The sequence below is a fragment of the Harpia harpyja genome, chromosome 5 (genome assembly GCF_026419915.1).
Source record: "Harpia harpyja isolate bHarHar1 chromosome 5, bHarHar1 primary haplotype, whole genome shotgun sequence".
In the NCBI taxonomy this organism is placed as follows: Eukaryota; Metazoa; Chordata; class Aves; order Accipitriformes; family Accipitridae; genus Harpia; species Harpia harpyja.
Window position 1 is genome coordinate 33,296,663 of NC_068944.1, and position 22,449 is coordinate 33,319,111.

Below are 22,449 nucleotides of genomic sequence, written 5' to 3' on the forward strand. Positions count from 1 at the left end.
AAAACAAGAATCCATCATGAATGCTCTAAGACCAAAGGGAAAATTTGCCTCTGGCCTCTGGGATTCCCTGCTGGGCAATGAAAAGAGGAGCTATATCATGCAGAAAACTATGAGGAAAGAGGAAGAGCCCTCAGGGGTAAAAAGCCTCTTTCCTCCTTGCCCCCCGCCCCGCCCCGCATAGCTATCTTTACTGCTTGTGCACAATTCCATTGAGAAAAAACAGTTCATGACTGAACAAACTGAGAAAGTGCTAGTTCAGGCAGCCTCTTCTTTCCTTTCATAGATTAATGGCAACTGAAAATGAAAGGATTATTTAAGGCCACTTGGGCAATATTAAGTACTGCGATTGTGTGAGTCTAGGATCACACGTAGCCTGGAAACTAAAGGCAGCAAACCACATTAGGTTAGTGTAGGTGGACACCTAGGTTATGAAACAGGGAGTTCTTGGATTTGCTTGTCAGTAGTTCAAGAATTGCCTGTTTTGAAGATGGAAATGAAGTAAATGGTGGTTTGCAATCAGCCTTTCTGTGCTGGGACAGGAGCTGCCTTTTGAGTATCTCACTTTGGCTTTTGCCTCTCTCTGTATCAGCAAAAGGTTCTACCTGCTCTGTATCTCCAATTCTGGACCGGTACAAGTGTGCTGGTGTCAATTCATCTTTGCTGTGAGAAAGCTGAATTGGAGAAGTGAGCTTTATATTAACTTGCTGACATGAGATACATGCTTATTCTGTTACCACATGGATGTGAGTTGCATAGATGGAAGCTTGCTGTCAGACCTCTCAATGTTCTTAGATTTATTATCTGACAATTTGGTTGTGCCCACAGAGCTTTGCATTTATGGGCAATCGTGTCTGTAAGAAAGGGTAGGGGTATGAAAGTGCATATCTCTAATGTAAAGCAGTGTAGAAATCCCTGAACCACCATCAGATGAGCTAGCTTGGGATCTGAAAGCTTTGGTATAGCTCTACAGCTGAGATAATTAGTCCTCCTAGGGGTGGGGGAAGGACCCAGGGCTAGTTTGCTTTGGTGCCATACAGCACTAACATGGCTACTGCTTGTAAAGTCTGAGCTGGTGATGGTGCATTATGCTGTGTCAGAATGAAGCTGGCAAAAATTTGCATGGAACTAGATCTGGAAATCTCTTTGCATTAGATTGTTGTATGAACTGACATTTGTTTGGATGAGTTAAATGAAAGGATTTAATATAAGTCTGAGAACTTCCAATGGTATCTGGGAGGCCATTGGTATTTCCAAGCATGTAGTACCCCTGTAGAGGAAGAAGCTTCACTGATACTGCCTGGAAAATGACTGGAGGAAAGTAAACAGAAATAAGCAGCGGAAGACCAGTGCATTTTTTTTTGTACTTGAGAAAGTATGTTGGTAGATGGTCTCCATCCCAAATTGTGCTAACTAATTCTGCAGTCCATGCACCCCTGTGCTTCAGGAACCTGGTTGCCAGTGATCATATGTAAGAGCTTTCATTTGGGATGGGCATTACACAGTGCTGGTGTCATGTGGGACTTGTGACTCTCTTCTTGCACAGACTGGGTATTCTTTACTTTGTAGAAGATAAAGGCCAAATCACAGATCGCTCCCAAATGTACTGGCCATGTTACACTGTGTGTTCTCCAGATACAACTCTGGGTTCTTGAGAGTTTAGAACTGACCTTGTAAAAGGTACACAGAAATGATTTAAACAAACAACGGGGAGTGGGAGGAACGTACCTCTGCACAGAATACTTTGTCTGTGTCTTCCCACCCACTTCTTTGTCTCTAGTAAACCCTTACTGCTTCTTTCTTCCTTGTTTGTTACAGTTTTGGATGTCTCGCTGCATTGATACTTCCAATTCTGGATATTTTGAGTCTTACTAAGAACAGAAAAAAATGGGTGGAATGAGAATTTCTATGATTTTCATGTACAGATGGTGGTGGTGTTCATGTTTAGCTGTTAGTTAATAAAAAAGCCCCTGAACCCCAGGCTAAGGTTTTTCAAATGGGCCCAGGCTCACTTTCCCCTTTTATCCAACCTTTATTCTTTCAGGCTAGGAGACATTCTTTCCTATGTGTGAAGAAGTGATTGGTTTCCTTCCCAGTCTGGATCTACAGCAGTGTCCTGAATTATTTTGTCTAAGGTCCTTGTAAAGAGAAGCAGGAATTTTTGTTCCCCCTCCCTCATGCAGAAGTGCAGGTTTTGTTCTTGCTGTCTCTGCTTTGAGCAGTGGGGAAGAGAAATCCCTTCCTGGCAGTTGAAAGGACAGACAATTCAGAAATATAAATATGTAAAGGAGGGTGTGTGGGGGTCATTCTTATATCACGCCAGTGTGAATCAGCAATGGGGTCAGAGTAATATATGCTGCATCACTTGGTGGGAAACCTACTTGCCCCCATGCCCATGTTTTCTCACAGGAGTTTGGCTCAGTTATGTCCCAAATTCTTGTTGGACTGCTCTTCTTATGCCAGAGTATTCTTTGGAAGGAAAGCCAGGCCAAAATAAAGCAGAGCCACACTTCAGCAGGTCCCACAAGCAGCAGGAGGCACAGAATGGAGACAAGTGCTGTGGAGAGTCCTACCCCAAGGTTTGGGCTCAGGGAGCACCAGACCCAAGGCTGTGGCGTCTTTAGAAATGAGCGTACTGGAAAAGGGATAGCCATTTCACTGGCTATGCTAAACATTACACAGCTAGTGCTAACTATAATACGCTCTGAAAACTCTAATAACAAATTTTGGCTGGATTTATTAGTTGTAGGACAGGAGCCAAGTTAGCTCTTACTCAATCTTGATGTGTTTGGAGCAATCTCATCTTTATATGTCTGGAACTTTGTTTTTCTGACTTGGTTTCTTTGTATCTTCAATAGTTTTTATCAAACTGTAACAATGACATTCTTTCTCTAACTTGGCTTAGGGTCAGAAAAGGGGCTCTTAATCGTACACATTTTGTTAATGGGTTTTTCTTTTAATTTTCTTATTCAATTAACAAAGGATCTCTAGTCTTTAAAATTTGCAATTAGCCTTTTCCTGCCTACTTAGGAAGTGCTTGGCTTCCATTTTTCAGAGTAATTATAACTTTCCCATTAATTTGGTAGCTGTGATAGCACTTGCCTCCTCTGACGCATGCACTCACCCACCCACCCCCCCACTCACATACAATGATATCTTTAAGGGGGGACATAATATGTCCATAGAGGTAAACCTGATAGCGACACGTACAACAGACGCCACCTAACCTCTGGTGTAAGTCATAGCTCTCAGTTTTTTGTAACTTTGCCTGTTCCCCTTGCAGAAAACTTCTGTGTGTGTCAAGTTGACTTTTACACATGGAAGGTTTCAGTGAAGTTGGTTTAACCCTTATCAAGAAGGGAGCAAAGGGTAATAATAAGTAATTTTGGCCTATGACAGTATTATTTTCTCTCTCTTTGTTTCTTTCTGTCTCTGTTTTTCTGTCTCTGTCTCTCTCCCATTTCTTTTCCTGAGAGATCTTACATTTTTCTGTCCTGTAAAAGCCCCCACAAATCTAACTGACTTACGAGCAAATTATCTTTATACCTGCTCCTTGGATCACATCAGATGTCTGCTCCTAAAGTTCCTGAATTTCTTTGTACAGATCACACAGCTGGCTATGGTTCAGTTAAAGTTTACAAAGTTAGCTAAGGATGATCTCCTATATTAAAGGCGCTGGTCTAAAATACTGTTAGAACTGTGATACATCTTTGTGATACCACAGACTTTGTATCTGATAGATGTCAAAGTGACTCTATGGAATATAGGGAAGATTACGTATAATTTCTATAAATTTAAGCCTCACTAAAATATTGTTTCTAGGAGATGTGTGAATATTACTGCCACGCTTAGTGATGGTTTTGTTTGTAATTTTAGTTATTAGTAACTTCTTCACTAAAAGCAATGACTATGGCCTATGATAAGATTATATACCCCTCCTCCGTATTTTTATAGGGCATTTTGCTATCTGTTGGCTGAGATAAATTTAATGAGAATTTCTTAAAGATGCATGAGATTTTTGTACTTTCAATTATGAATTAAAGGCATAATTAAGGTTTAGATGCTCTGAAGTTGTGTATCCTCACTGAAATGGTACCTTTTTGTATCATACTACTCATTATATTTTATAAGTAATTATAATTATAAGTAATTTGATTCAGGATGAGTGCTCATTTCTGAGTTTTGTTTTCTGGAGCATATTTTGTGCTAAGCAATGATACATGCTTTCTTCTGTAACACCTTATAACTGCAGTGGTATTTTTTTTGTGAATATATGCACCCACAGCTGTATCTGTAGGGAGTACATGTATATCTAACAAAAGCAAAGTGTGTGATGTAAATATGTATGTACATAGCACATGTATATGATATACATTTGATTTATTGTAGCATCTAGCTGTATGTATTGTACCTGGGCAAGGAGGTGAAAGATCCTGGTAATTCCAGGGCCTGATTCACCACTGCACTGTGATTGCTTTGCAGTGCTTTGGTCATGCAAAGTAATTGTAAACCTGGCTTTACTGGGCAGTTAAAGTGGGTTTACAGCTGTCTTGTGTCAGGAAGCTGAGCAAAGCAGGCAATGAATCCGGCACAGCACTCCTACTATTTTGGTGTGGTGGAAGCCTCTCACCAGGCAGCCTTTCCACCAAGCTACCTCACCGAGAGCAGAGCAGAGTGATAGTTGGAGCAATTTCTGTTTCCACAGCACGATACAATGCGATCCTTTGAGACCTTCAGTGAACTTCAGCATGTCCAAATTTGATTGTAGGAGCAGTCCTGCTTGCTTACAAGTCTAATCCTACTCAGCGGGAGTGAGTACCACCACCCTGTCTGCCTCCACTCTGCACAGAGCAGTGTGGGCTGTGGTGGGTTTCTGTGCTTCACTGCCAGGGTGGCTGCTTTGCCATGATACCTACCAAAGTATCTGCATCATATCTGCAGTACAGAATGGGGCTGTGGACTCTGCAGGGAAGGGAGAACAAAGCAGGTAGAAATACCCCTGCCCACATTGCTTTTCAGCATCGGTTTTTGAACAGCAGTGGTTTTTCTTCCGAAGGGTAGCGCTGGAGGGCAATTGGTGCTTTTGCGCCTGATAACTCTTCCTTTGTCCTGCTCAGCTGTTCCTCCATCAGTGCTGCCAAATAAAGGCTGAGCTGTACTACAGCTCACTCTGGGGCGGCCAAGCTCTCAACTGCAGCGACTTGCTGCAAAAAATTAAAAAAAAAAAAGAAATAAAATAGGAAAAAAAATTACATAAAACATAATAAATAAACGCAAAATAAAAATACACACACAAGACGCTCTGCACACAATAGCTGGAAAGCAGGAGTGCAGCGGTGTTTTCCTCTGTCAGTGGGTCAGTGTGTTCTGTAAGCACTTCCATCCTGTCGAGTCCCTGGTTGGTCTCCACCTGCTAGCCGGCTCACTCGAGAGGCAGCGCTGACCTGGCCGCTCCCTCGTTTTGCTGGCGCCAGCGGCTTGATGGGCCTTGCACTTTGATTATTTGTGTTAACAGTTAATTTAGCACCACGGACACGTGTGCCAAAGCTGCCTCCACTTCCTGCAGCCTTCCAACAAATGGGACTTTTATGAGATGCCTTTCACAGCTCCCCCGCCTCCTCCAGCTCAACTCCTTTGCCTCTCTTCCCCCCCACCCCTCCCCTGCTTTCCCTCCCCACCCCGCCGTCTCAATCTCAGCTGTAATCTTTTCTACATCTTGCAGGAAAAGAGCTATTTCTGGCAGCTCTGTCTCTAACACTCGCCCCACTCAAACTGATTTAATGGAGATTTATAGACGCGAGGCTATGCAGCTCTGAGGCGCTTTCCTGAAAAGTTTTTCTGTGCCTGTGTTACGTATGGAATTTATTTATTTAATGTTTGGTGTTGCAGCTACACTGTCAACTGTTAGCATGACATGTTCCACGTACTATTTTTTTTTTTTTTGCACAAGGATTCCAGCGAAATCCTGTTACACAGCACATTTCTGGTCCAATTCATCCCAGCTGCTAACTTTACCAAGCTAAAATCTGACACCCAGGTCCAATTTCATTAAACCCCAGTCGGCATGGTTCTTTGTGATAATACTGACTCTTGTCTAAGGCAATATGTATTTTGGCTCACAGCTACAAATAAATCCTATCATAAGTACCTTCTTCCTAGTATGCAGCACACTGCAATAGTCCAAAAAAAAGCAGCTTCTGTAAGAAGTCGCGGAGAAGAGACACTATTATAATTTATCATGATTTTCCAAGTAAGCTTTCTGCTATCTTAAGAAATCATGTTCTCTAAAAATAAATGAGAACTGTAGTTGTATATAACACCAAAACTGCTGTTTCTGCTGTTGTTCCAGCTTTGATTGATGCAGAGAAACCCAGGCTGGTATGTAGGGAGCTGTATATTTACAGCCCAACACACATAACATGTTTATTCTGTTTTACCCCTTCCCAACTGCCCAAGTACTAAAATTAGCATTAAATATTCAGAACAGAGCCAGATAAACAAAAGGAAATGTATTGTTAAAACTCCCATTTCATCTCCATTATTGGAGGGTGGTTTGCGTAAGTGCTGAGGAGCATATATGCTAGTGGTGGGACTCCTCCAGCAGGCCAACATCCCCGCCAGTCCCACTTAACCCCCAAGTGAGACCTGGCTTTCGTGTGGACTCTCAGCCTGAGGGTTTGTCTCACTCGATCTCTTTCACTGTCCCTGAGCGGTGGCACACATGGACTGTCCCCTGTCTGCTCACAGTGTCCCTCCCCATCCTGCCAAGCGCTCCAGGTGGCTGCATCTCTGCTGGCTTCGGGTGTAGGAGTCTCCTCATCTGAGCTGCTTTCAGGAGCTGGGGCATAAAGCTGTTTCTCAGCAGCTCCCCTGAGTGAAAAAGCGTTTCTTTTGTAAATTAAACCGAATGAGCTAAGTGTAACCTGTGAAGAGGTCGAGCACAAATCCTGTACTCTCCTCGTCTTCAAAACAAACACTGTGTGAGCCAGGATCCTGCCTGCTCCGCTGCCTCCTGCTTGTATAACAAATGATATTTTGAAATAATGCCGTGGTGTATTTTTAAATATCAAATTTTGCTGTGTTTTTAAATTGCAGCTTCCCTTTGGTAAAGAAGGTTTTATCCCTGTATTTAATGTTTTGTTATTATGGTCTCTTTTAAGCTCCACGACAGCACATTTTGGAGGTTGCTGCTTAGGCTGAGGCAGGTACTTTCCTGCTGGATTTTTTGTGACACCAAGGAAAAAGTTAATAAGTTGGAAGAATACAGGTATTACCATACCAGATCAGACCAGTTGTGCCTTGAGACCAGTATCTTGCTGTTAGAGTAACTAATCCTGGATGACAGGTTTTTTTACAAATTAAACATACTTTGAGAATTATTATCTTGTGTAAGGGTAGCAGCGCTGGAAATTAAATGGGTTTTCCATTCTGTGCTATTGTACAGCACATGGCTTTCGACTTTTGGGGAATTTACATTTGTTCTGGTCAGTTACGGGGTTTTACAAAAGACCTAGGAAGTGTTGAAATTGCAAGTTCGTGTTGGACCAAGTGTTGCAGTAACATGGTGTTTCAACACTGTGTACGTCATGAACCTGTAATTTCAACACTTTCTAAGAGTCACCAGAGTGTCTCAGGCTGAACTATAACATAACTAAGTGTTCCCCTCTGAACACTGAACTGTCTTTTTTTTTTTTTTCCTGGAAAAGATAATTTGAAACACCATTTGGCTGACATTAAAGAGTTTAAAATTGTTTTAATAATAATGAAAGAAAGACAAAGTAAAGGATTACTGTAAATAGAGAAACTTGCTGACTCAAGTGGTAGCGGGAGTGAGTCCTCCTGCTGGATAAGTACAATGGACTATAGTTGCAGTTTTAATTATGGATTCGCTTGTGAGCGACAAAGCTGAATTTTTACAAGCCATCTGTGGTTATGCTTCTGCCTTATGTCATTGCACACTGGTTCTGATATCAAGTGTTAAACTCCGGCAAATGAATCTGCTATTACTTCTGCCTCTGGGCTGGATCTCCCGCACGCTCAGCCAGAGCGGGGAAGAGAGATGTGGCATGGCTTTGAACAGGGTTTCAAGCAACCTGGCTGCCCTGTAAAGTCCACGGCAACAGTCCTGAGACTTGCGCGTTGCGGCGTGTGCTCTCTTTCACTAGCTTCCCCCCTCAAATCCTCCAGAACAAACATCCAGGATGCAACCTCCCTTTTAAAGATACCTACTAGCACTGAAGAAGCCAGGGCTGCCACAGCCAAATGACCACAGCTGCAATAGTGAGAATGGGCAAGACCACCTTGCCTTGTAGACATCGTGGCTTTGCTTCCCCAACTGGCAGCCTGTGCGTTGAGTGACCAGATATTCCCATTCAGTGAAAAAAATGCTTTGGTCCTGCTAAGTATTTTGCAAAGGCTGAGCAACACCCCTTTATTAGCTTGAGAAAATGAGCTTGAGAAAATGAGGCGATTGCTGGAAGTCTCCGATTAGGGCAGCAGAGGACAGAGCCCCAGTAGCCAAATTCTTATTCAGTAGCCTAGTCACTGGGAGACACTGCCTCCATGGCACTCAGCTTCCCACCATTCTGTGATGCAGGGCGAGTAGGCGTAAGGTGAGTTGTTGATGCAAAAGCTATGTTTTGCATTTTTCCTTATGTGTTTGACCAACTTACTTCTACCTCACTTCAGTAACCTTTCAGAAGCATCCACCTCCCTCTCATATCCCTTGCTATTTCCCTCAGATCTAAATGACCAACACTTTCTCTGAGTATAACATTTTTCTCTTTTTGTATTTATGAGATGAATTGGGAAACTTCCTGTACCATCCCTGGGAAACTGGACAACAAGCAGGACAGGAACTCCTGCATTAACATAGCTTGTATTAAACATGCACTGGTGTGGTCGTATCTGAGGGTGGAGAGGGAGAACTACTGGGAATGGCCAGGATTGCTCCCTGTTGCAAGCAATGCTGCTGAGAAAGCACAAACCAGCCACAGTGGTGAAGTCATGCAAATGCAATGCTCCCAAAGGCCACAGGAATTGTGGAAAGATTTGTGTAAATATCTCATGCATTCTTGTGCTCTAAGGTTTATGGAAACAAAAACCACAGTCACAGAGCCAATGCCACATTTGCTCGTCCCTCCCCCCCTTCTGTTTCTTCTCTACAGAAAGGTTGTAGAAGAGTTTATGAGCAGCCGAGAAACTGAATTTTTTTCTCTTTGTTTTTTACTAGTAATGTAAAGTAAAGTGGAAAAGATGGCAAGCATAAATAAGGTTAAGCAGGGCACAAGGGAAAGGATGGCTGATTTGCGAGTACCATGTGAACGTCTTTGCTGTAAGCATACCTGGAAAAATACATGCCACACACACATTCCCCAAGTCACTTCAGACTGTGCAATGTCTCTGTTGCCCACCAGCTGGACCCCTCCTTTCCCTGCACCGGTTTATTCTGTAGATCGTCCATGCGATTTGCTTACCTTCACAAGGAGGATAGTGTATGTTTACCTTCCTGCTTCATTTTTGAGGTTTTATCGTGCTCTCTTGAAAGGCTTACAATACCTGAGCCTAGACAAAACCAACCCTGTTTATTCACGTCCTGGCGTCATTCCTGTCTGTTATTGAATGCACCAGGGACACTCTCCCCTTCTGCGAATGCTTTGTATCATTTCAGATAGTGGTATCGTACTAGAGAGGGACAGTCTACATGAGGGCTGTTATGCTGGAAATAGCTCGGGGGAATAATGCACCTGCTGTCAGGAAATATGTGAATCGGTTCTACTGCTGTTACTGGATGTGAGCTGCTAGGAGCTGGTGACTGACTATACAACACTAGCGGGAGTGGGGGGGAACTCTATCAGATGCTCTTTTTTCTCAGGTCTTACCTACTTGCAGTCCCATACTGACAAGGGAGAGGATGGGGAAAAGGCAAAAGGAGCTGGTTAAAAGATGCATCCTTACTCTGTTGCAATTAACCACGCCTTTTAAGTATGAGGGAGCTTTACCAGCATCTTTTTTCAATGGATCCACAGACCAGAGTGTGGGGAGGAGGGGAGTGAAGGACTCCAGCAGGGACTGGAAGCTGTGAAATTACTGAGAAAGAAAAAGAACAAGTTGTATTGTCTCAGGGCAATAACCAGCCCGGCTGCTGGCACAGAGACTGCTGTGACCCAAAGCTTTGCTGAAAGGCGAGCATCTTTCTCACGTCACAAAACCCAATCCCTTGCTGCCTTCCCACAGTGCTACAGCACCCTGTGCCTCCACCCCCGCGTCTGTCGAGGTGCATATTTTTTTTTTCCAAGGGGAGATTTTTACACATAGGAAATTAGGCAGGACAAGCTGGTGCTAATATCAGGCTGGCTGCAACGGCCATGGAGCCAGGCCTTCCCCGGCCTTTCAGAGGGACGTCGGCTGCTGCCCTGAGCAGCCCTGGTGCCTCAGCAGGTGGCACTGTGAGTCCTGCTCACCCGCTGCGGGGCTTTTCTGCTCCAAAAGGTATTTTTCTTTTGAATAAGGAATAAAGCTGAGGTTCTGGCCACTTGCGGTCGTTCAAAACACCACAGTATTTTTCAAAATACAGGGATGCTGGCCCAGGCATCCCAGCCAAATTGCAGCCTGGGTAGCGTCCCACCAGCCCAGAGCTCCACCGGTGATTCTGCTGGCATGTGATTTATTTCTTCACTTCCTGTCCTAAAGGAACACCCACAACGTTGTGAAAGTCGTGCACACAGGGTATGCTAGGATCTCTGGTGCAAAAGAGACGGCACTGATTCCTAGCTGTGGGTTAGCAATCGCTGGCAATTCTGGAGTGGATCTTCAGATCAGAAGCGAGCAGGAAAGCAATAGCTAAGCAGCTCCTAGTCAAGGCCACTTTTCTGGGTGTTGCTGATATAAACACAAATAAAACAGGGGACAAAATACTTCAACATGTCAGCTGTGAAACATTTATTAAGTTAACAAGTCTACATGGACCAATAACACCACCCTCAGTGTCTGTTCCTACAGCCACTTATGGGTGCAGGCCTTACTCTCGCTTTAGCTGAAGTGTAAGGAAATCGGTGCTAGTTATCCCACACTGGGCTTTTCCGATCGCCCAACTGGCAGAGCTCCGTAGCGGTGATTCATTTGCTTCTATCTGTTGCCTCAGCTATGGGCTCAAAAGGCAATTATTTGATCGTATTACATCATCAGGGTTTTGTTTGGATAGATGACTTTATGTTTTAGATTCTATTAGGGACCGTCATTGTCCTTTTTTTTGTGAGGGAGTCTCTTGCCCACAGTGCAAGATTTGGAAAGCTATGGAGCATTTTCCTACCTGCTTCCAGATTCACTCCAGCTTTTCTGCCCTCCTCCCTGCTGTGAGTGCTGCACGCAGGGCGCAGGGCTCCTGACCCTTGCAGAGTGCTATTTGCTTATTTTATCTCTGAAAACAAAACAAATTTCTCTGTGTTTTGTTCTATTTCCTACACGATAGAATCTTTTGTTTTCACTTGCAACCTTTGCAGCTTCCAAGAATTTTTACTCCTTGTGGTTTGTCGAGACGCGCGGGGTTCAATAGTCTGCCACCAGGCCCTGTCCCAAGGTCGAGGATTCCCTCCTTTTCCTTCCCAGTATTGTCCTGCATCCTGCAAGGCCCTTCTCCTTACATTGCTGCGGCTGTCGTGACAAAGGGGACTGGCACCAGGCACACTCCTGCTGCCACGGTGACAGCTGCTGAGCGCTCGCCAAGCTCTAATGACAATAGCATGACCTCAGATACTTTATTAAGAAAGAAAAACTTGAAAGGGAGGGTACACTTAAAAGCAGAAAATAACACCTCGTCTCAGCGCAATGCATTGTTTTTGCAAGCCGGGGATGGAAAAGGTTTAATATAGTCTTGGCCTATTCTCTCCCAGCCTCCCTCCCCATTTTACGCACAGGCTCGCCCACATCCACGCTGGACTCAAGCTCACAACAGTAGCTGTGAATCTAAATGTGTAAATAGATGTTACTGACTGTTGGACTCCATACGGGGCCAGGCGTCAGGAGTGGGAGTCTACTTTTAATGCTGCTGTGACACTCCCTAACTGGTTATTTCTCTATGCTTCAGTTCCTCCGGCTGTAAAATGGGGGTAATGGTACTTTGGTCACCATGACAAAGCCTCCTGAGCTACACAGGTCTGGATGGAGCTGTGCAATGGATGGAGAGGGATTGAGGCTGAGAGCTGTGCTGTTGTGTGGCGCTGCCCTCCCATGGGGATATGAAAGGGGAGGACACCCTGGTGGGCGAGTGCCTGTGCTTACCTGTGCCTGAAGACCCCTGAGCACAGGGGTCTGCAGCCGTGATGGTCCTGGCAGAAAACCTTCACCTGGAGCCACAAAGAAAGTTTGAGAATTAGTAAATAGGCTTGGCAGGAGGAAGTAGAGTTGGTCAGAAAAATTCTGACTAAACAAGTTTTCGTTGGAATTTACCGATTCATCAACATCAAAGCACTTTGTGGAGAGGGTCCAATTTTGACAAAGTTGCTTCCAAAACCATGCAGGGCTTGAAAACTGCCTGCCAGGCACATTTTAGAAACCTGGCTAGTTTTCTGCTGATTTACACTGTTGGTTCCTGAGCAGTTCACCAACTGGCTGTTAAGAAGTGTCTATTGCCAGGTGTAATGACTCTGAAGTGACTGTCTCCAAGTGAGGAACCCCATGGTGGTCAGTGTCTGTGACCCTGGCCTGGTCCACCAGGCAGAGTGCTGCAAGGGTTCATGCAGCTCGTAAATCTAGGGCTCAGGGAGATTGGCTCTGCATAGTGCTATCAACTTTTATCAGAGGCTCCTTCTTAAATAACAGAGAAATCGGCTGACCTAAGACTTGCTGCTTTTAATTCTGGGACCTTTTACTTTGAATCTGGAAGCAAAATGTCTGAATTTTCTCTCTTTTATACATATGCTCAAATAACTCCATTGATTTAAATTTAACTACTACTCAGCTGAATTTGTGTAAATGGGAGAAGTTCAATGAATTGCTACATAACTTTTGAAACATAATGAAAGCCACAAAAATACCTAGTTATTTCTCCTCTCCAGTTGGAGTAAACAATTCTTCTTTTGTTTCTTATGGATGATACTGGTGGTAAACCTTAAAAAAAAAGGGAGAGGAAGAAGAGGAATAAAAAAATATGTGCTGGACCTGGTTCTTCTCAATGTGCAGTTCGTCCTTTTTTATCCTTTGCAGCTGGGTTTGTGTGTGTGTGAGAGTGTGTGTGTTCGTGTGTGTGAGAGAGGGAGAGAGAAAGGAAGGGCTATTTCACATTTCCCATGATACATTTTGTTTAGGGTTGTGATAGCTTGATTCATTGTGCATAATCTGCAAGCCTTTACAGGGCTTTTCTTGAGCTTCTCTTCATGGGAGGAAAAATAGCTGGTTTTTTTTTTTTTCACAGAGGACTTTTCCAGTGTCTAGTGTGAACATACAGTGCTGGAGAAGCACAGAAATATGCCATTGCTTTCAGGCTTGCCCATGTCCAGATGTGCATCCCAAGATGTGTTAGCTTTGGGGAACATAAAGCAAACTGAAAGGAACAGGATTTTACTGAAACAAACAGGATTCCACAAAAAGAAGCAGACCAGTAAAAACTGTACAGACAACATTTTCTTTCATAGCACCTACTGTTATGCAATTGTGCTAATGTACTGTACTTCACAGTAGGCCTGTCTTTTACAGCAGACTCTTCCTTTTAAATGTATGCTAGTATTTTTTTTTTTCAATTAGACACAAGATAATCTTTTAAGTAATGTGTTTATTTTAGCTTTGTTTTTCCCACTCCTCTAGCTCTGCTAGGATTTCTCTCCTATCTTTTTTATGTGCCAGTGACATTGGTTGTTATAAGGTCAGGATCAGAATTCATTGTGGGGGGTAACAGTGCTGTAAGGGCTTGACATGAGATCAGAAGTAATGCTGCAGTGAATTTAAAAAAAAAAAGAGCAAAAAAAAGTAGCAAGGCTTATGGTGCCGAAAGCTCTGGGTTTCCCATCCAGACACCATCTGTGAAGCACTTGGGGACAGTGCCTAATGTCTGAGTCATCATGTTTGGCAGTCATTTACCCAGTGGTCTGTTTCCCTGGGGGGAGTATTCATTGGGGGAGAAAAGGAATGGTAGAAAGAAAGAAGATAAACTGCCCTTTAGCCCCATGATTTATATTTGGTCAGAGTACCCCTGTTCTATTTTCTTTTACTTGGAATGTATCTTGGACATGTTGTTTCAATATGAGACAATCAGCTGGGCTCTCAGAGGAATGTCCCTGGAGACTCGAAACAGCCTCCCAGTAGGGTAATATGTTCAGCAGAATTCTAAGATGTATTCTCCAACATCTGCAGTCTATTTGTGCCTCCAGAATATTTCCCATCAGCATTTGGGGAATCAAAAGGCGCTTTGAGAGATGGTCACCAATTCTCCACACTGCATGATAACTTGTAAAATGTTTACTTCTTTAAACTTCTACTGAGCCGGTGGTTTCTTTCTTTCTCTCTCTCTCTCTTTCTTTCTTTCTTTCTTTCTTTCTTTCTTTCTTTTTTAAAGAAACTAACAACAGAAGGACATGGAAATACACTTTAAATTATTCTTTCATATGAATGGGTTCTGAATGTAGTAGCAACCTCCTGGAAAACAAGAAGAGCTAGGAGGCATCACAGACAACACAGTGAATGTCTGTTCTGGGTGTGTGACAGAAAAAATGACTTATTAGACTGCACGTTAGAAGTGGGTAGACAATCACATGGGGAGTATTACATGTTGCATCTAAGATGCCATGTCCTCATTTTGATTGTTGCATTTGGTTTTAGTAACCCTATCTAAAAAACCAGACGGGCACAGAGCTAGAAACAAACTCCAGGCAGGTAGTGAAAATATCAGAGAACTACAAAGAACATACTCCTTGTGGGAAGAAATTGACAAGATTAGGATTATTTACTCAGGAAAGTAAAAAGAACAAGACAACGTACAGCATGTGTCACAAAAGAAATAATAGATAGTAGGCAGAAAGCCAACTTAAAACTCCTTTTCAACCTTCCCAGTGATACAGGAATTAGGAATGTTCAGACACAAAGGGAAATAATAATTGACACAATGTGTAATCAATCAGCAGGCATCGATTTTGCAGGAGACCATTTGTACAAGTAACAGAAAGTTGGCCGAAAGACTGAGAAAAATATTGGGCACAAATATTAAATTAAAATGTCATCCAGGTAAGATAAAAATAAATCCATCTAGCTTTATGCAGCAGAGCATATAAAGGTAAGAAGAAAGATGAGCATATTACTGCGACTATGAGAGTACAAGGGATCATGTGTTCTTATGGCAGAGGGTTTCTAGGTCACCTGTCGGTATTCACGGGAAGCTGCTTGTTTGCATGACACTGATTTCTACTTGATTTCAGTGACTGGGAGCACTTAATTATTAAGAAATGGATTAAATTCTTTCCCATTGTTACTCTTGCTGACAAACAATTTCATAGCTGGTAATTTTAAGTTTTCATATGGATAAGAGCAGGCATTTGTCCGTGAAACAGTGACAGTGAGAAATTACGGGCAGCTCTGCTCTAGCACTACTCTTATCGGCTGTGTGTGGAGACAGACTATCAAACTCAGTAGACCAGAAATAGGTATATTATGGCATTCTTCTATCGCAAGGCAAAAGCAGCAAGCTGTGGCGCTGCATACGAAGCACATTAACTCACACCAAACAATAAAGAAAACATCTAAGGTTTTGATTTCATTCATCTTTTTTTCTGAGATCCTTTTTCTGTTTCTGTTCTGTGAAAGCCAAATAAAAGCAACAAATAACAAAAAAATCCCTAAACAAACAGTTGGGACTTTGACTTGCGAAACTGTATTTGCATGTTTGTTCTGAAGAGGTTCCCATAGCCCGGCTCTGACTTTTATCTATCCCCACAGGATGTACTCCTACACTTTTTCTTCCAGGGTCCCATGCTTCCTGTGGGTGTTCCCACAGCTGCCAGTTCAGACAGCTCAAGTCTGGAACAGGCTTTGCACAATCCTGAAGATGCTATTCTCTCACTAAGTCAAGTGATTCCACACAAAAATATGGCAGATGTTTAGCATCAGGAATCAAAACAGCTTTTTCGCACCACACAGCACATTCTTCTCTTCTTGATACCTTTCATTTCCTCTCTACAGGATATGGAGCAATTTTCCTCTTTTGCTGCTGTTCATGCAAACTCAGGAATCTGTGAATTATACCAGGACATTTGAATTCCCATGTAATCTTCTCTGAGAGGTAAAGGGGCTTGGTTCACTGATGTCTCATGCTTCATTTTTTCTTGCCTAAAAGATAAATATGGTGTTTGAAGAGAGGTAATAACACTAGATTACTTCTTGTCCTTGATTTTCAACTTCTGTGATTTTCAACACCTGAAAAACAAGAGCTTCTGAAGGCAATCTGTGCTTCAGAAAAAGAATAACCATGGGCCAGAAATGTCTAAATGGCTATTAAACATTTCTGCAGAGGGGTCTGCAGGTCTTGGAGCTAGAGAAAGCCAGATTGACTGATGCTGGAAATGAATATTCCTAATGATGTCAATGGGTAGATTCAAACTGAGATTCCAGCCACTTGTGGCCTTGGATTATCCTATGGCATTTTCTTAAGGTGATCTAGCATCCCTTTAGGTGGTCTGATTGAGCTCTGCATGTGGCCCTCTTCACCAGACTTTTCAACTGCCTAGAGAAAGGCATGGTAGTGCTGTGCTGAGCCCAGCTAAAACCATTCCCCACCTTGTCTCTGGAGTCCTTCAGTACTGTCCAGTGCATGGGTTGCTGAGATACTGTATTGCCCACTGGAAAATATCCAAGTACACTTATGTGGTTCAGGGTGAAAAAAACTTGGGAAAAGCTGTGCCTACCAGTCCCAATTCCAAGGAGCAAAGAGGAATTAATTCATTTGCAGCCTAATTCTCTGTCACAGAGACCCTGGGTTTTCTGCACATCTTGGGTTTAGCAATGTGACACACTGTGTTAAAGCATTAGACATACAAAAAATGAACACATTGTGTAACAGAGGATAAAAGAACTGCATGGCTGTCACATAAATTCTTTAAGCCAGTGATTAAATTACTTTCTTTGCCCCCCATTCACTAAATTACTTCATCAAGAAATTACAAGCTCTTTCTCTTCTCATGATGGATCTGAGACCAAAATAAATATGAGGTACGTTACAAACTCATCACTGTGTGCAATGCTGTTACTAATCATCATTTCTACTAAGAATCTACACTATGCTGCCGGTCTTAGGCAGATCTTTAAAGAAACCTATAACCTTTTGGAAGAATTCATGCAGAATTGTCCTCTCTACTTTTTAGTATAGTGTAGTTATAAGGATTATCTGAAAGCTTTTAAACTCAGCATTTTTAACAATGTAACATTCTCCCAGAAAAATGCCTGCTTTCTCCGAAAATGTTCAGTTTTGGTTTAGAAGATCTAACATCTTCTGTAGACTATAGGATTTTAAAAGCTTTACAGAAATATTTGGACTTTTGCCCGTTTTTGAAAAGGGAGGGATGGGACATTTTCTGACAGCTATGCAAAATAAGCCCCGTTTACACCAAACCCTTAACATAAACATACCAAGCACAAGCTCAGCAGCTGCATAGAATTCAGCAGAGACAGTGGAAAGGCTTTTGAATCTGTATTTCCAAATTGGACAGATCTGCAGTGTTAGTATTGGTGGTGGATGAAGGATAGACAAGACCAAGCATACTTCAGAGGTTTGTAGCACTGTCTCGTACGGTTTCCCCTCCGACTTCTGGAGCTGGGAGAGAGGTGCTACACAAACTTGTATGGCAGATCTCCTACCAAAGGCTTCCCATACATGATGGGCAGCCTAAATGGCCTTTATGTTGCTTTGACCCTCCAGGAAGAATGACTACATTTTTTATCAAGCAAACTAACAAAACGGCAGCAATGTTGCAGGAAGAAAAAGTTCAGTGCTTGGCCTGAATCTTGCAGCGATCCCTGCATATTTTACCAGACACTTGTTGCATTCCTTCAGGCTTCTCAGGAATGTCTGTAGCAGCAATGCTGCAGGCAGTGTGTCATATAGTGTGAGCATCCTGGAGGAGAACGCAGGTCCTGTTCTGTACAGCTTCCTCCCCACAGCTCTCTTTTTCTCTTCCAGCTTCCCAGGAAAGAAGTCTGTGAAAGCTGGCCTGAATTTTAAAAGCTGAACTGCTAACCTCAAATCCCAACAGCAGCACCAGCACCCTGAGTGAGAATTATGTTTTTAACACCTGAGATCCCATACAGGCTAGGGAAGTATGTGTATAAAGTTCTGTATAATTAGTCTGTGCTCCTCCTGGCATCTGGCTACTGCTGATACTCTCTGTAGTGTTTCAACATGTACACATGACTTCCAGACATAGCATTTCTTCATTTGTTATCTTCTTATTCTTTTATTCACCTGAAAATTATTGCATTTGCATTGATTTCACTATGTAATCAGTGACTATCCAATGATCGCTTTGCTGTGATAGGACTGATCTCTAATAGGTAAAGAAGAGACTTTCACACCAAAAGAAGGTTACCAAGGAGTGCAGAAATTCTGTAAAGTCCAGACTCTTTAGAAATATTTTAGAAATGCATTTCTTTCTGTAAGCTTTTCCAAGATGATAATTTCTTTACTTTTTCTTTTCAAGGTTAAAAGAAGAACTAAGGGTCAGTATTATACTTCATTCTATACATTTTTTTAGTCTGTAAGATTTCTAAGAAAGTTTTCACATTTTTGAAAAACCAATGTACTAGAGAGATAACAGCAGTTCTACTCTGGTTTACTGTATTCACACACTATGCTTCTGTATTTCAGATCCCTTATATGAGCTTGCTAGAGGCAGTAGGAGCCACAAAAGACCTTTCTCAGAAACAGAGATTGCAGATGACCCCATGCTGAGAAGAAAGGATGCAAACCAAAAACTTCTGAGGTACTCACATGGCACCATGTGAAGCTTTAGCAGGTTTGTGATGCTTCTGTTCTGATCTGCAATATGGAAGGTGCATATTCCTGGTGTTCCCTGGCAAAATAAACATTGTATAGCATGTACTATTACAGACAGAATTCTGGATGCAGTAAAAATTAGGTGTGAATATTTCAAATCAGTTTTTCTTTCAGTACGAATTTTTGAGGATGTGAAGAAATACAAACTATATTCTTAAATTGTCATTATTCTCTACAAGATGATTTCTCAACAGTCACTAGGCAACATATTTTTCTCTTACTGAAAGTGTAGCCACTTAAGTTGATTAATTGATTCAACTGTTCTGCACAGTCATTCATTCTGATATATAGGGTGAAAAAAATCATTCACATGCCATTCTTCCTTTGGGATTAGGATAAAAGTACCTTCAGTCTTCTTTCTGATGTAAATACTGCAGCTGGATCTTTTCTGCTCTTCTCTAAAGAAAGTCTTTAACTTGTTGATGAATATTGGCACTTTAGCTAGTGTTCTTGTGAGTGGGCATGAGGAAGAGAATAGAACTTTATCTTGCCTAGTCCGTATAGCAGTTACAATAATGTCTAGTTTTAGTAGATAGTAATATTGTGAATAGGTCCTCAGCAATAAACTCAGCTGGTTATTTGGTCAACAGAAGTGCTATACTGGCTGCTAATTACAACCCTATGTTGGATATTGTGCCAAGTAAATGTTCTCAGTATTAGCCCAGAAGGCACTGGTTTTCAAAAGAGAAAAGCTCTTCCATAAAATTCAGTTGTGAGACTGGTGCCTGAGAATAAAGGCGCCAGACAACAGCTTTAAAAAGCTGTGGCACCTCCTCTTCCTTCCTAATCATTTGGATGTCTTTTTCCTTAGGGAGCATTAGCGGGTATTGACTAACATACTTGGAAGAAAGTATGTCAGAGAATACAGACTCTGTGAACTACTCTTTGGGTTTGAGTTGATCTACGTGGGGATCAGCCATGAACTAGCAAGGCAATGGGGTCACACATTTTACAAGATGGGAAAAGAAGTAAATATTACTAAATAGCTATGATGCCATGGAAAGGGCAAAAGGTTATGAAAATGATTAGCTTGAGGGAAGAGTCATGTATACAGAGGGATGGAAACACTTGGCTAATAAGTGTGTGGCATTCCACATCTGTGATATCAGAATTCCCAATACCAGCTGGCTTCTCTTTTCTGAACTCTTCAGAAACTGCCTAAATTTTCCATAAATAAAAATGAAAATAAAAAGGAAAAGATAATCCCCTGGGAAGTAGGAAAATTTTTTGTTCTGGAGCACAGCACCGCTATTCAGTTGCATGGACACAGCCTTATCAGTGCAGGTTAATATTCAAAGGCCCCAAAGAAGATCCCTGTTTTTTCTTCAAATGTTTGAATACATTTTTCTCTGGTATTTTGGCTGGACCAAGTAAGAAGCCCTATGTTGCTTTAAGATAAAGGAATGAAACCTCAATGACTTCATTTTTGTCCTGTTTACTGCCAGCTATGAGTTTTATTGTGTATTTTTAATCACCAAATTCCTTAATACTCTCTATTTTAAGGAAAAGATCTTGTGGCTTTATTTAGTGGATCTGCTCTGCCTGGATATGTGTCTGCTTGGATTAGTGGTGAGGCCTATTTCATACAGCGTATACTGTAAAATATGCTGCTGTCTCGATGTGGCTGCTCTGAATCCTGATGCACAATGCTAAGAGGAGATCTTGGACATTGCAGTTCCCTTTGTGTCTCTTCTGAACTTCAGTCCTCTTGTAGGAGCCTTGTGGAGAACTGCCCTACTTACTAGATAGAAACGAGGGATTTTGCAAATTGTCTTTTTTGTTATAGCATGCTTGTTTGAAGGAATTTGCCTTGGATGGCATTGTCAGCTAGTGAAGGGTCTACAGAAAGTGCTCTACCTACTGTAAGCCTTCCATATAATGTGAAAAGGTTGTAGGTAGAATGGCTTCAGAGAGGTAGCCTTTGATGTCCCAACTGTCATCATGTAAATTCATGCCTCTCCCCATTTAAGCTTGTACAGAGAGAAGCATCTGAAAATGTTAAAATTTTTTTTTAATTTAATGCATTTATGTGAATGGGAAGTGATGCTCCATTAACATGGATGGACATGCTGTGGCTCTGTTTACTGTCTAAGAAGACTTTCTTTACCTTACGGTCATTAATCCTCTTTAATTAATGCCACTTCTCAATATCCCACTCACTCATTTTGGAATTTCTCAGGCATTGACTGTTCCACTGCAATGCCAGTGAGCCTTGTCAAAAGAAAAAAACACAAACCAGTCCCAGTTTTACAAAGCTTTATATCTGAAAACCATCAGTACTACCACGCAGCCACCTGCTGCCTGGTGTGGCACTGAGAACAGCTATCTAACCCCCAGCCCCTGTGGGTTGTTGGTTCAGACAGCTGCAGTGAGAATTCCTCTTCAGGCAGTCCGGCGGTGCAGACTGCCAAAATTAATCTCCTGTGTGCTAACCTACAGGGCCTCTGCGTGTGAGAAACATGAAAGTACGACCACTTTCCAATGAATGATCTAAGGAAAATTACATAAATGAAAATACAGCAAAGTCCGGTCATCTGTAGTTATAAATAACTTCTGTTGTTTGGTCAGCTGGAATCACACAAACACGCTATTGTCAGGACCCGCAAATGTATACATACAGATTTTGAAATGGGAATAATGCAGAAAGTGAAAGGAGTAATTAACCAGGTAAATGCTTGGTTCCTGTCTTATTCTGGCAATCTAATAAAATTATATATAATAAATATATGTAGGTATAAAGACCTACAGAGCTATCAAGATCTTGACCCCAGGCCTTCACAAGACTCCCAGCTTTGCCAGTGGGAAGTGCTGCTTTGATTGACTGACGTCCTACAGAAAAGCATCAAGCCAGGACTTCTGCAAAAGGCAGGCGCAGTTCTTCCCCTCCCTTTAGGGGTAGGAGTTGGATTAGAGTGGGGGAGTGGGGTGGGGAAGAGTGGGAACAGCAGAAACCATCCTTACAGGAGAAAGAGGAAACTAAAAGAGCTTTGCAGCTCAGGTCAGCTTTTCTCTATGCTTCCCCCACCCTTCTTGTGAACAATAAGTCAGTTTGCTATCTCCTTTTCCTTCCTTCCCTTTCCCTCCCTGCAATACTTGGCCTGGGAACAGGGTGAAGGGGGTTGTTTATAGTAGTACCCACCGCAAGCAAGAGGGTGGAGGTCCTTCGTAGCCTTGGCCAGGGAAGGGCTTGGAGGAGACTGCCTATAGCCACCAGTTTTCTAGTCTGGAAGGTACGGAGTGAGGAGTATCTCTGATATACTGCAAAATGGAAAAGTAGTTAAACAAGCATTGGAAAACCAAGGGAGTGAGTTAGGGCTGTGTAGTTGGGCCAAGCTGATAACTGGGTGAAGGAATTCCTAGAACGAGTGATGGACAGGCCTGAGATGCAGGCTCTATAGTAATTGCTTATCTAGATTGGGATC

General features: G+C 42.4%; 1 long non-coding RNA gene across 1 annotated transcript in view; it reads left to right on the forward strand.

Annotated features, from left to right (window-relative positions):
* Positions 1–22,449, forward strand: part of LOC128142509 (uncharacterized) — a 55,006-nt gene that overhangs the window by 20,834 nt on the left and 11,723 nt on the right. Inside the window, exons 3-4 of the long non-coding RNA XR_008235434.1 lie at positions 16,162–16,261; positions 18,839–18,953. This is a non-coding gene — a long non-coding RNA (uncharacterized LOC128142509). The remainder of the gene's footprint in view (positions 1–16,161; positions 16,262–18,838; positions 18,954–22,449) is intronic.